Source organism: Lates calcarifer, linkage group LG10, assembly GCF_001640805.2.
Source record: "Lates calcarifer isolate ASB-BC8 linkage group LG10, TLL_Latcal_v3, whole genome shotgun sequence".
Taxonomy (NCBI): domain Eukaryota; kingdom Metazoa; phylum Chordata; class Actinopteri; family Centropomidae; genus Lates; species Lates calcarifer.
The window spans coordinates 20,993,545-21,009,324 of NC_066842.1; the positions used below are offsets into that span (position 1 = coordinate 20,993,545).

Here is a 15,780-nt window from a genome sequence, read left to right on the forward strand (position 1 = left end):
GGGTGTGCGGCTTGAACAAATAAGGCCCTCTGTGTTTTGGAGTGAATACCCCTGCTGCCTTATTACCAGTTTGAAGTGTGGTTTGCTGGCGATGACATCAATGACAAACAGAGCGCTTTGGTTTCCTCTTCAGGGATGGAAACTGCTGCTTTGAACTTCAACAACTTCTCCATTCATTCCTTATGGATGTAGACACTAGGAACTCAGTCCTGCATAATCTGTATGACAGCCAAGATGCTTCCAGTAAACACATGACTATTAAAATGCTTCAAAATACAAATAAAAATATTCTTTGTTGATTTATAGTTTGCATTGAGATAGCACAATTAGATTTGGCAATTCCCAGCAAAAGTTCAAATGAGTATACTTTTTTCCTTATTGTTTTTTTTTTCTTGATAACATGTTTGCCAACCAAATTTAACCAAAATGATTACAGCCTATCCTGCTCTACCATATGACATTCTACACATCCACATTCTTGCTATTAAAAATGTATAAATTAAAGCTCCACTTTTTCCGGAAAATTTCAGAGGAAATATTTGGCTACTTAAAGATGGCATTGTAGCGATTTAATACGACACATCCACAAAGTATCACAAAGGAATCTTCACAATCAAAGCATCAAAGCCAAAGATATTCTAACTTTTAGCCTACAGTATAGGTCAAGCTCCAAAAACACTGGATTCTACATTCTCCATAATGCCATTATAGTATCTTTTTATTAGACCTTCATGCCTTAATGCTCACTACTATGAAACCTCATATCTCTAGTTTGTAACACAGTCTCACACCCAGAATATCACTGACACAAATTGACATGCATACAATATTTCCTTAAACTGTGAATATCTTTTGGTGTTGCAGGAATTGGGGTTGTCCAAATGCTTCAAACACTCAGACTAGGGGACGCCAGTGTCGTAGACCTTTTACTGTTCACCCGATATGGCTGATAATACCCTCAAATTATAGCTGACATTCTGCAGTTAAAGACAATGTCATTCATTCACTCAGTTTCTCCGCTGACATAATCCTGTTCAGGTTCACAGGGATCTGTAGTATGTTTCACCATCCAAGGCCATGCATCACAGGTCTGATATCATTGAATCCATCAAACCCACCTAACTGGGCACCAAATGGGCAACTCTTATCTCACATTCAAAGTTATATAATTACAGAGACAAAACATAGAATAACTGCTGGCTAGATGCTTTTGTACTTGTACTCATAGTATTTCCTACACCTTGTTGTGGGAACCTAGCCGTGCTATGTCAGTGTAACCATGCTGCACTAAAGAGTCTATTCACATTGCTGTTTCCTTGATTTTGACATTTACTTGTGCAACAATCATCTATTGTTCTTCAGCAGAAACTGTGCCACATGATGCTGATACATTTGTTTCTCTTTTGTATTGCATGATGCAATGGAATGTGAATAATTTTAAAAGTCAAATCCAAATCATATTTTACCACCCAATGTGTTTCAGTCCCTCTGTCAGCTTTTAGATTCAGACACTTTACAAATGAATATTCAACATCAAGACACAGGCTGTAGAGCTTCAAAGCTTAAAAGAAGTTCCTGTCAAATCATTTTCACTAAGCTTTGTTGCTGAGCTTTTTTTCCTTTGATTATAAAAACTCAACGTGTATTGCATGTTTTCATCATAAGCAGCTTGTGATTGGAACACTTATTTCATGTCTTTTTTGGTTTAAATACCTAATTTACCAGGGTGGTATCAGCTAGAACAGATTTTTCCAGTCGAGATGCAGAACTACAAAAAATGTTTACAGAACCAATAAATATATTTAAGTAATAGCTTAGTGTTCAGTTCGTAGTAATAATTTATGAAAGCGCACCTTTCCAAGAGTTAGATGAGAGGTTTGATACTTATGTCTTTGATGATATATGTTATTATGAGTTTTATAGGTGTTGGTGTTCATAGTTGTTAACATGGGGAAAATGCCAGAATAGCTGTTTCCCCCAGCCACCGGGCTCTGTACTAATCTAAGCTAATTACTACTAAGACAAAGACTGTATCAACCTTCTCATGTACCTTTTGACAAAGAGAATAAATGTGTGCATTTCCCAAATGCCAAACTTTTGCAAACTTGTTTTCTCTGTAATGAATAGTTTGACCAATACGTGTGCTATTAGAAGTGAAATGTCAGACTTGTTGAGATATCTTGAAAGTTTTGTCAGAGTCATTCACTGCTGGGTACAGTATTCTACAGTGGCGTGTGTGAATACAGTCCACTGATGCACTGAGCTGTCTTATGCAACCTGCTCCAGTGTTCAAAGGCTGCTGAGTGCCCTCTCCTGCTTTGTCAGGCTCACACAAGGGTTTATCAAGTGTAGGGTGGGAAGGCATGACGCTGGAGGACTTTGGAAGTGTGTGCTTGTGTGTGTACGCACCAGGTTTGCCTCTCTGTGCATGTATTCATCTGTATATTGGTGTGTGTGTGTGTGAGAGAGAGATGTTTCTGCATCCCAGTGTGCATGCTTGTGTTTGCATATGATTACACATGTGCACTTGTGCTCTGATGTGCGTGCACGCGTATGTTTTCCTCTGTTTTCTCACTCAGGGACTTTGTCCTCTGAAAGGTGTGCCAGCCAGTCAGCTGAGAGAGAGGAAAACAAGATCTGAAGCAGGCCGTGGTGTTAGAACTGGGACAAAGACGAGAGAGAAAACAAGGGAGAGCGCAAGAGAATGAGAGAGAGAGAGATAGGGCCAAATGCAGAAAAGTGGCGCCGGTGTGCGGAGTGTGTTGCTTTGAACCACGTTCCAGATGTTTGTACATTGCAAATATTGCAAACATAACATTGCAGGGACAAGCAGGATTAGGCTAACATTTAGTTAATGACAGGTGTATTATGCCCAGGTAACTTTCATTCACTGTCTCTTTGATCTTGATTACTGTTCCAGTTACTCATGAACTGATTATCCACCTGAGTCACAATATGAATGGATAATTAATAATGTTTTGTGTAGTGCAGAATGCACTGTGTGTCTCTTAATTGTCCTGAAGAATCAAGCTAAATTCTGATGATATGGTTTTATTATCTGCAGACCAATGTGTAGTACATTCTAAGAAGTCCACATCTAAGGATTAAAATTCAGTGGATTTACTGCATTGATTAGGTGACTGTGATAGCAGATAGAAAAGTGACTGACAGACAGACTAGCTGCCCTGCCACCCACGCTGTTGACAAGGCAGGGTGCCTGATGACGTTGCCATTCGGTGAAGTACAAACAGTAACGGCACTGACCGACCTGAGCACTCTTTGAACTCCAGATGAATTGCGGGTCTATCAGCAGCTGTTCAGAATGACCTTACCCCACAAAAATCAATCAGCACAAACATACTGGGAAGGCTGGGGTAGTGGAGCGGTAAAAAGGGGAAGTAAGTGTGTGTGTGTTTCTCTCTTGGTGCACAAATTTGCGTGTGGGTTGGTCCAATGTGTTATGTACAGTGGTGATGCAGGAAAAACATGGATCTTTCCAGAAAGTCTTTTGATGTTTTTTTGTCATATTGTCATAGCTCACCATAGTCCTCCTGTCACTTTCAAAGTTGCTTTTTCCACTGACCCAAGTTCATCAGATTGGACTACTGGACTTAACCCAATGGAAAACTCTCCCACAAACCAGCCTAACACACACACACACACATACACACACACACAAAGTGTTAATGTGTTCTTTTCAATGATTGAATGGTGCCATTGCACTTGTTAACCTCTCACTTCCACCCACATACATGTAGAAGCCCAGTACAGGACAGTAGAAGATCGGGTGGTTTGAGAAGCATTAGGCACATTAAGTATAGCACTCCACTTGTCTGCCAGGTTGCCACACCCATCTGGGTACTGGGCAGTTCACACTGATTGACTGACTGGCTGTCCAGTTGGCTGGCATTAATACCTCAGTTGGCAAAGCTACCCTTTCCAGCCTCACTATATTTTCATTTTTTCATGCCCATCTCTCCTGTCTGTCATGCCGTGTGTCTCTGGCTGTCTGTTGCCCCAGTGCATGCAAATGTGGGCCGAGGTATGCATTGGTTATCTCCTTCTGGAAAAGCAGTGCCCTTGTTGCTTCATATAGCCCGGCTCTAGTGACCAGCCATTGATAAGGCTAATGTCTCCCGATAGCTACCAAGCTTTCAAGTCCCGTCACAAAACAGCCGGCTCCCTTTTATGTTGTTTTCCCAAGCCAAGGACAGACAGGCCTCCCTACAGGACCGAGCTGGCTAATCAGTAATCACTAACTTGCTGAGCCCAGCAGTCCCCTTCAGATGGGCTGCTTTCTATCCCTTCTTCTTCATCATCATCTTCTTCCTGTGCTTTTTATGCATCTTCGTTTCCTCCTCCTCCTCCTTCCTCTCCACTCAATAACTTCTTTTTCCTCCTTATTCTTTCCTTCCTCTCAAACTCACTGACTCGTTTTTGATGATGATGCTTTTCTTCTGCATGGTGGCTACAATCTCTTTTTTGTCTTTCTTTCTTTATTCTACTTGTTCCCTTCCCTCCCCACACCCCTCCCTTGTTAGAAATTGTTCCTTTGCTCATCTTCACGCCTTTCTCTCTTGCCCGGCCGCAGAACAAATGCCACCCCCTCAGCCTGCTAATGAATCAAGATACAGAAGGGGGGATCAGGAGGTCTGGGGCCATAACTGTGCCATAGACACATGGTGTTATATTAAAACATTAGTACCACTATATGACTTTATTTAGGACTTGCCAAAGAAAATTGATTAGGTGACAGAGATGGAACAAAAGAAGAATCATCCTTGGCCACCCTGACTGGGCTTCTCCTTTCAGAGCCAACAGCAGCAGTTCCTCTCCAAACTTTTGCTGAGAAGCGATCTGGACATGTTTGGCCTCTTGTTCAAAAACACACCCTCCCCTGCCCCTCTGTTCAGTCCTACAGTCTGTATAGTCAATCCAATTAGTAGCCTCATAGTTACAGAGTTTAGTTACTAGTAGTAGTATAATCATCAACTACGATTATAATAAGTCTGTTTTCCTCTTATGGAAGAGAAATTACTGATGGTACTTGATGCATTCTTTCACTCCTTCTCTCTTTCCCTGGCTTAATCATGAGTTGCAGTGGTCCTCACTTTTAAAAGATGTTGTTGCAGAGCTGTGGAGGCAGTCCTGTGTTTGTAATCTCTAGCTGAAGCAAACTGCAAGTCAGCAGCTGGGCAAAGGGTAGGAAGTGTATGCTGCTTTACAACAACAGCAAACATCACTTGTTTACAAAAGTGAAGATTTGTGTTAAGTGTAACTGATCACCTCCATAAGTGTTTTAAGACACATAAAATTACTCTGTGTAGAATAATAACTTGTGTCTAAAAAGACAGTTACTTTCTTAAGAATGATAAATTATCAAAATTCCATCTCCCTCAACCAGAAATCCAGGATTAGTGAATATCCAAATATTATATATCCACTTCAAAAGGTAGACTGCAGGGCACTACTTCACATCACACTTCTGTAAGTTGCATATTTAACAATGATTGTCTCCCAGGCTAGATGCAATGTCACAAAATCATGCTTGTAGGTAGTAACTTTAAACTCAGATTTAAGCACACAGAAACTTGTCCCCCCTCAGCAAGTGAAAGTGAAAACATCTTTCTAGTGTCAAACTCTTCAGATACATCATTCTGTGCAGTGCAGGTCAAACATCCAGGTGAAAGAACAAAATGCAACACACATTTTTGAGAAAGGTGAGGACTTTAAAAAGCAAGATAGTTTTTCATTTTTCTCAGACAGAGCATAGAGTGTCAAAATGCAGCTTTATTAGGTCAGGCAAGTGAGGCCACTATTATCTTAAAATAAACTCTTTTCCCCATGACTGAGCAACCCTCACATTCAATCTCAGCGATATAATCTTAATTGTTATGTAGTAGTATCCATGTGATAAGTTTGTGCTCCAGTATGAATCTCAAAACAGTTTTGCAGATTAATTTCCTTACATACATTTCCTTACATTATACATTATACTGTATGATGGAATTTTTTGGTGCTATCATTGCAGTTTTCATTATGAAATGATCATCACTAGACTTTGTGTTGTCAATAAGTGCCATTATTACCTCACCGTGTACTGAGATTTAAGCTTGTCATCGTCACTGTGTGATCCTTAAGTGACTCATTTAAACGAGTAAAGTCAGTTAAAATCCTTTTCTTAAATTGTATAGTTGACTAAAAATAATATCCACCACTCGCTATTACAGACAGTGTGACATTTTCACATGATGTGCTGTATTTCTCTTCAGCAGTGAGGGTTTGCAGGTTGACCCCACTGCTAACCCACAAACTAGTTCACCAGCTGGCCCAGATGCATTGTGGGTAGAGGAAATGACCTCAGTTATGAGGAACGTGTTATCAGTTCTGTCCAGGACATCCTTCATACAGTAATGTCACCCAGCAGCATGACTGGGAGATAAAGGTGGTGTAGCAGTCACGCAGACAAGACAGTGGACAGTGTGCAGAGTGTAGGAAAGCAGAAAGCAGCTGTGTGTTGAGAAATACAGTCGCTTACAATAACTGTGTGTCTACGGTATAAAGTGTGTGCCAAGATTTTATAGTACTAGTCATGTGTTCATCAGTTTAATCTTTTCCACATGCTAGGTATTTAGAGTGACACTTATAGGTGTGTACATATGTGTCAACTGATTGGATAAAGTAATTGAATCATTGATGCACATGAATGTGCTAATGCTGACAGGTGCTGTATGACTGTATTCTGTTTTCAGTGTGATATTTAACCCTTGTGTGCCCCTCCAAAAAATGTTTTACCCTCAGTGCAAAAAATGTGAAAAAAGGTGAAAATGTGGTCTGTGGGCATAAGAAAGAAAGAGAGAGAGACAGGGATCTTCAAAATATGATGAGCAAAAAAGACTTTCTGTTTCCCTGTACACACACAAAAAAATAATTTTCTAAATACACACATTCATAGCACAATTTAACATCAATACCAACACACCCAGACCATTTTAGTTGTAATCATGTATTCTCTTACCAAGCAATAGTCAGAAATGCAACAAAAAAAGGCCTCAATGAAAGAGCACATAATAGAGCCCTCAGCCATATAGTGGAAAATTTCAAGCCAAAAGTTTAGACTGAAAAGGTAGTTATGTGTAAAACACTGTTTTATGCTAAAATTAGAGTAAGATCAAAAATGTATGTTATAATGGGAGTCAATGGTGCAAAAAATGTTCCGAGGGTAAAAGGTGGAACTTCTTCTTCTACACAGTGTGTTATAGCCCTATTATTCGATCAAAGGTTGATTTGATAGAAAAACTGAAATCCTTGCAAAATGTTGTCCCACTACCATTAACAGAGGCAAAATTATTGAGTATTTTCAATTGAAAAATACAAAAAAAATGTACCGGGGGGTGCACAAGGGTTAAGCATATGTGATTCTGAAATGTGTAATGTAATTTTCTTTATGTAATTTATATGTTGGACACATGATCTGGGATTAAGGCTTGTGGGATATGGGACATTTAGAAATCTTGACATAATGAGTATCTCATTCAGACAATAATGGCAGTGGTTTCCCCCTTGGTGGGATCTGAGGGGTCACAAGATGGCTTTCTGACTTTTATATTTGCTTTGTGCTTCTGAATTGCTGAATAATTCTACTCCATCAGGCCCCTAAAAGGTATTTAAACTAGACAGTTTGTATCTTTAATTGAACTGGCCTCCAACCTGTGACGAGGCTATGCTACTAGGCATAGCTTTGCTAGGGGTTGCATGATTGAAAAAACAAAAATGCAAGGAACTTTTGCTTCATGGTATGATTGCTAAAATTCTAAAGGAAATGCAGATAAATGTGTCAACTGTTCATCCAACTGGTCTTGAAGAAGTTGGTAGTCTATGTTGGAAAAAGAGTTGATGTGAAAGCAAACCAGTAATTCAAATCTCCAAAACAGAAACACATTAACATCTTCCAGAAACTGTTCATGTGTTATTATGAGTGTTTCACACTTAAAGGTAATGTACATACATCCATGTTTTTTAGTGGGTTCTCATGGCCCCTCAGTTAGTTTATAAGGGGAACACATTCCACCCTGCCGTCATTCTCTGCCCCCTCCTCCTCTACTGCCTTCACTGCTGGGTAACCAGACCCAGATGGTACCTGGTACAGACACCAGCAGCTTGTGTTTTGCCTTTTGTGAGTCAGATGCTGCAATCAGTAGCCAGGAAGTCCAGAAGTGAGGTGTGGGCCTTCATGAGGCCATACTGGGGTGAACTGAGGCCTAGGAAAGGGAAGACAAGAAGGGGGGGGGGGCTCATTGAAACAGTAGTTTAGTTTGAGTCTAAGTGTGTTTCACAAAAGGCGAACTCAAATAAGGAATGCACATTATTTATAGAAAATCTGAATACAATATGAGATATGATGATATGAGTATGTGTCAGTGGATTGTCGGATGTATTTTTTCTGTGTAATCTGTGAGAAGAGTGTGTGTAGAGGGAGAACAGGGAACATCCCAGTTTGCCTGTCATGTATTAGAATTCAGCTACTCAATATCCGGTCCAGCCAGTGATACTGTTGAGGCACTGCACTTTAGCCATTAGTATTATTTTACATGGCTGATCTCAGTGCCATGCTGTCCCAACTGGGAAGGAGAGGGGATGTCTGTGAGTGTTTGTGTGCACGGGGTTGTGTGTGTGCCAAAGTGTTTATGTATGTGTATGGATTAAAAAGAAAAGAGATAAGAGAAAGAATTCAGGTATTGTGCATGTTGTTGGGAGGTGGCAGACAGTCTGTGCCTGAAGATGGATGGGAACACCAGGCTTTGGGAAGCAGGAATGTTAGACAGACAGACATTAAAGACATATGATATGAAACCCCACTGTGCTTAACCCTTCTCCCCACCTGCCCTCGTGATATTAACTGTGGCCCTGCCAGGACCCCACATTCCCGAGAACTTTCAAGTAAAGAAACACCAGGAACAGGCATGTTAACCATAAAATACATGTTAACAGATGACTAGCTGCTTTTGCTTTTTAAAAATTTCACACAGCTCTTTTATAGGCTTGCTAGATGGGAAGGTTTCACTGATTCTTGACACAGATGCGTATTACTCTCAGGTAATGTCATCTCAAATAAAAAAGAATTGATGACTTATATCTCAACTGTTGTGTGTTGAATTACAGAAACCGTTACCAATGCTTGTTAGCAGATATATTCTGGTCTGAAACATAGCAAAGGGGATTTTTTTTCTTTTCTTTTCTTTTTTTTTTAACCATGTTATTTTCCATCTTGAAGAATTTCCTGGTTTAAGGTACTTTATTCACACTGATAAGTGCCCACCTTTCCCTGCCATGGGTGATGTGGAGCGACCATGCCACAGCAAACATTGATGTGAAAGAGAGCCAACGGAAATAACACCAGCCGTCCCTCCTCTCTTCTCCCCTCTCCACCCCAACTGATAAGATTAGGCCACAGTGGCCTGTATCAGGTCTGGTCCTAATTGTTAAGCACCAGTCTCGTGCTTTGCTGGACCTAATTACATTTTTTAAATACAGAATGGGTCATCCTTAACACATGCATGACTGAACTTTGAAATGACACGTCATGTGTATTTAAAGCATGTGTTGCTTCTTGGCCTTTACACACTGATTTTAACACATCTGAAACATGTCATAGGTTTGAAACAAGTACTAGTGACCACACCCTAAAGCTAAGTTTTAAAATGGTTGAATTGTTTTCAGTCTCTTTTCAGTCTTGGTTTCTTTTCCTACATAAGCATTTTTATCAGTCCTTAAGAAGCATAGTCTCATAAATTCCCTTTACACACACGTCCTGGTCCATGATGCATAAACAATTTCAAATGAATGAAAATCAGGTCTCATGTTGAGTAATTTCATACAAAATAAATCATGTAGTAAATTTCCCCACCTACTTTGTTATGCTTTAGCCCCCAAACTTTTTAATTGGTAGCAGCAACCTTTGATACTCTGTAGGTTTCTTTTTATATAATTGAGAGTATGCAGAATTGAAGATTGTATTCAAGGTATGTAAACAGAAGATCGTGTCATTGTATTAAAACCATAAAGTTTAAAGAGAATGGGGTTTTGCACTTAAATGCCCAGAAAGTGAAAACACAAGGTGCAACCTGACAGTAACCAGGACATGAAAGTATGTACAGTAATTTAAAGTCAAAGAACAGGTGAAAGAAACTAAAGCTATTCTGGTTCTTAAAGTGTAAAGTCGTGGGAATGTGTGTGGAAAAGACAGAGGTGTTTTTCCCTTGATTAAATTGATTATGGGTGTTGTATGTATCACATTTTCTGTCTACCTCATTGTCCACATACTGAGACTTGTGTATGGTAAAAGCCCAGGTTTTCCTGTTTTTAACTTGGTAATTTTTGCAATTTATCACCTCGCCTTAGTCTAAACCTCATCTACCACTGGTCTGAATGAATACATCCTGGACTTTGCTTTGTGCTGTTGTTTGGTTGGCTGGTTGATATGTGGTTAACTTGTTCAGAGCTGGTATATATATACACACACACGCACAAAGAACTCACAAAACAATAAGAATGTGGGCTGGGTGAGAAGTATGTGACATAATGTTTAGCTTAATTCAGATGACACCATGCTGTTGACATGCTATTGATGAACCAATAAAAAAAATTTACACATGCTTTCACCTCAACAAACTTACCCACACATGATTACTATTTAGTCATTTAACAACAAACTCTTAAGTCATATAAAGTATGATTCCAGAAACCTCACTACTCATCTTCTGTCTGTGGTGTGAGTGTGACTGATAGCAGAGCAGCTGTTTCCTGGGGGCTGCACCACTGTCTGTGCCATCGGTGCCGCCTGTGGCTGTGCTGCACTTGTCCCTGTCCAGCTGCTTGGTTTCTGTCCTGCAGTAACATTTAGTACCTGTTGCTCATGGAGGGCGCTAGTCAGACTGACTGGCTGCAGCCACTGGAAGGCACAGAGGGAAGTACCAGCTAGATCCTGCTGCTGCTGAAGCTGTAGAAACAAGCAGAACATATTGTGAATTTACATATATATATATACAGGACAAGTAAGAAGAGAGATAAATGATTCAAAGAGATGACATCGATCAACAGATTCTGGATATCTTTAAATTACTTTAGAGCTCAGGTTGTCTCCCATTCAGTCATAAAATGTTACTTCATTATACTGATTTATTTATTGCATCTCCAATTTCCTTTCCAATGCTGTTTCACAAATTTCTTAGAATGAAGTATCAGTATCTTGAGACCACGCAGAAGAAGTGGAGGAGGAAGTTGATCATTTTATCAATATCAAGTAAAGGGCAAGATATTTTCACAAGAATCTGAAAACAAGAACATTTCCCAACCCATCTCAGAGATAATAATTCAGGACTCAAAGCTGACCTTATTCCCTATTGAGATGTTGAGAGTATTATAACATATCCCCACTGTTTCTTGTCAGAACCATGAAATAGTCTTATAGCAACCAGTGGCTCCACTCATGACTTAGCAGAAAAGCAGTGTATCAACATGCTGAGTCAAAGTGTGCGCTCTCAGCTGTTCCAAACCTGCAGCATGCCGCTCGCCACACCTCACACTTCACCTTTTGTTTCACATCCTCCATGGCAAACTCAAAGAAACATCCTGTTTGCTGCTGATCAGAGGCTATCAGTGCACCATTATGTCCGCTTACCTCCATCTAACACATTTTAGCAGGAAGTTAGCTGCACAGCATATTTACAGTATCTGAACTGGCCCACCCTTTTGATTATGAGTCACAGCAGTAGCTGTTAACCCAAGTCAAACTGTGAAATTGAAAGCAATTCAATAGAAATATTTTTTTAAATCTTATCAGTATTAAGGGTGTTAACTTGTGCATACTTTTACTTTACTTGCACAATTATTATCTTTTCTCAGGAAAGCTAAATCTACCAGTAGATACCAGGTAGTACCAAGTATATTTGTATTTGGAAAGAGTGAGTGACCTACCTCCAGATAGTTAGTTAATGTATTGTTTCTGGATCAGGGTTCACCAAAGGTAGAGTTAGTCTTCTAACTTATTGGCTTCTGTTAATCAGTGATACCGCCTTTCCTCTTTCATGTACAGTAAATTGCCCATGAACAGTGGCGACACAGATTTCAAAGAATCTTTCCATCATTCCAAACATGGCAATTATCAACCAATCACATGGGAATCAGTCCCCCTCTTGTCGTGGACTTATTTTGCCCGACATCAGTTAAAGTTTAGTCAGATCCCTCTGGGAGTGAAGGAGAGTTCTTCACAAGGAGCTCAATCACAGGACCTTTTTCAAGTGGCTAAATGAAGAGAAAAACAGGCAAATACCACAATCCAAAATAGAAAACGGCAGTGGAATGTTTTGAGGCATGGGGAGGTGACGTAGGAATTAGCTGTAATCAGTGAAACACTTGGAGAATGCTGCTGCTTTGTGCCAGTGAGTTGACCACTGTTGGAGTGACACAAATAGAAAACTTTTCTCATTTAATGACTCATACCAAACACCAGTGCTCTTGAGAGTTGATCAATCATTAAAGCTACAGAATGCAACATTCTGACACTGAAAATAACAATAAATGAAGATATACCTCATCAATGACCTTGTGCTGATTTGTTGCTTAACATTGGCTTTCTCAGCGTATACCAACTACTGTGGGTGGGGCCAGCAGTAGGCGGACATCGTAGAAAATTGTGGCGAAGAGCAACAGCAGTAAAAGTAAAATCCATTACAACACAATTAAACTTTATTATGAAATATGGTCTTGGCAAGATATTTTGTATTAGTGTTCAGATATTACGAAAAGCTGAGAGAAAAGAACATAGGACTAAAAGCAGAGTAAATCTTAACTGCATACATTTGGGATGATAAGATATGAACAACAAGGTGTCCTGTTGTATGTAATTTATCTAGGAGTACTTTAACTCATATAGTCTGGTTCATTAGGTCAGGTTCAGGAAAAAAAAAATTGTTCGTATTCACTTTGACTTTATACAGACTGACAGAGAACTCGGTCATTGGACAGTTTTGGTGACAGTCATACTGCAAATGCACAGAGTAGAATACAAGCTCTACACGCCTGTTTTATTCTCTTTTTCACTCTGGAAGTCTTCCTCCTCACCCTGGTTAATAAATGATTTCTATACTTAGTTTGTACAGATCCCTTTTACGATCTCTTTCTTAAAAGTTCACTGTCAGCATGGTTTTAATAGTTTAGTTGCTAAGCTTTCACACTAAAGAATTCAGAATTCATACTAAAATTATACACCTACTATCATGAAGTCCCTTTTGGTCTGTTTTGCTTTCACACTACAAACAATGAGCCATCTCATTCATATAGAAAATGAATTTCATTTTGTTTTCTGTTTACCTTTGTAATCGGAGCCGTCCAATACATTATGTAGTAAAGTAAGTAAAAACAAAAATAAACGTGATTTTTTTAAAACATGGACAATGGATAAAAACTTAAGATTAAAGACTTAAACAGACAGGGAGACAATAGAAAAAAAATCTTTATTTCTTCTGCTTTCAGTGAAGAACATATCTGTCTTTGGACTTTGTAAAGATACATCCCCTTGTATTTTTAATTACCTGTAAATAGATCATCAAGGTGACAGTTGCTGCAGGAAGTTGTTGCTAACAATGTACTCTCTATCTTAAGATTTGTGATGCCATATTGTAGCTATTCTGTGAACATGAACCAGCCCCTGTAGCATCAGCTGATTATAGCCATTTTGTCTCTCTGAACTTCCCCTTTTTAAGTTAGCTCTGTTCGAACTTCCCTTCACGATCATGAATGAGTGGAATTTGAGGGCTACAGTTTGAATAAACCTCGAGTCCATTCATCATGGTGGCACTCTCAGTCTCACCCACTCAATATAACAGATTTTTACTGGTGTGAAAATAATCCTATATGGATGGACATCTCTTTCAAATGTTCTGCATGTCCCATGACTGAATTACTCAGAATCCAGGTCTCGTTGTAAAATAACCTTTTGTCACAACTCATAATGTTTCAGATCATAATGGCCTTAAATGAACCAAGATTAAGTAAGGTGCTAGATAAGAAAACATGGTGGAATACTAGTCTGAGATTGTATTTTGAGAACAAAACAGTTATATTTGTATGTGTATGCATGACTGTGTGTGCATACATGTGTGACCATCCAACTCCCCGCCTTTTATATCAGTGATCTCCTTTGCGATAGGCTGATTGTGTGGATCAAACACTGAGACTGTTCCCAAAAGAGACCCAAGTCCCAGGTGTTTCAGACACCATAGTGCCCTCTCACTCTTATTTGCGTACACAGATGTTTAAGCTTCCACCTTCTGTATACGTACTGCAGTTCTGCAAAATCCCCCAAGTCTCATTCTAAACCATACAAGCTAACATTTAACCTAGGAGTGTGTTTGAGGGTGCTGTTTTTCTGACGGACATGCACATTTGACTCCTCTCTTTTTTAATTTTGCCTGACCATATCTGTGTGTTTGAGTGTGTGTGTGTGTGTGTGTGTGTGTGTGTGTGTGTGTGGTGGTTGGTGGAGGTTATGAATGAGGTACAGCTGCATGGCTCACTGGTCAGTATGGACAGCTGATGAATGAAGTGGAAATTATTAAAATAAACTGCTGGGTGATGCAGCAACATTCATGCAGCCAGCCTCCATGTCTTCCTCACACATCTGGCTTTACAAAGATGCAAACTCTGTTGACGCAAAGGACACAAATATTTAAAGCACCAAAAGACCATCAAGTTGTGCACTTAAGAGGAACTCCCAAGAGAATATGAATTGATGCTAATTTTTTGCTATGTCATATGAAACACACATGCTTTGCATAAAACAAAGAGAGAAAGGAGAGCAGTCCAGTAGACCACAGATACGTGAGCAACAGAGGGGAGTGGTGACATCGACAGACGGGCAGAGATGGGGAGGTGACAGAGAGAGAGAGAGAGAGAGAGAGAGAGAGAGAGAGAGAGAGCGACAGGGCCGGTGATGGATAGACAGATGGAGAGAGAGAGGAGAAGAAGGGCAGCGATAAGGACAAAGACATCAGTCACGTTTAGGGGTTTTTCCCTCCTCCCCCTCTGCAAGTGGACCTTGATCCAAGCCACACAGACTCTACTGTGTCATGGTGTGTGTGGCCCTGTGTCTGTGTGGGCCTGCAAGTGGTGACTGGACAAATCATGACTCAGCAGAAATAGAGCCACATAGAATAGAATAGATCTCGCATGAGCCACTATTCAGAACACAATAGATGTGACTCTTTACTTCTCAGGGCAGTTTCCTCGTTTTGCAGTAGTTTTTATAAAAGTATCACCATGGCTAGATATGTATAAGAACCCTGCAGTGGGAATTTCTTTGCATATGTGATTACATCTAATGAAACCTTTAAAGTGAGTTTATGCAGCTTACTGAACAGCAGTCACTGTGACAGTTACAGCACACATGCTAATATATGTAAAGAGGAGTCAAGTCAGCAAATTAATTCAGTCAGTTACACAACAAATCTTACCTTAAGCTTACATTATTTACTTAGCTAACATTAACCACTAAAAGCTACTGGTCACAGCAGAGTAAGTAAGGTTGTAGCAACAAACACCCCGAGAGTATAGAATTGAGCAATGATGCATTTTACCGCTTATGCGTTCAACTTTTCATTTGTAAGAGGAAGAATGTGATATATTTTCTTTTAGAAGTGACTTGGTTATTAAAACAACATACTTTTTTATTTGTGTGTCATCACAAGGGATTAATCAAATTCTGTCAAATGCTTCTTGAGA

At 39.7% G+C, this 15,780-nt stretch overlaps 2 long non-coding RNA genes across 3 annotated transcripts in view; one reads left to right on the forward strand and one right to left on the reverse strand.

Moving 5' to 3' along the window:
- LOC108901857 (uncharacterized) overlaps positions 1–15,780 on the forward strand; it is a 105,184-nt gene that overhangs the window by 62,149 nt on the left and 27,255 nt on the right. The window lies entirely within an intron of this gene.
- LOC108901856 (uncharacterized) lies at positions 6,032–12,660 on the reverse strand. Its single transcript, XR_001963965.2, has 2 exons — positions 11,977–12,660; positions 6,032–10,999 (listed from the first exon to the last, which is right to left on the reverse strand). It is a non-coding gene; the product is annotated as an uncharacterized LOC108901856 (long non-coding RNA).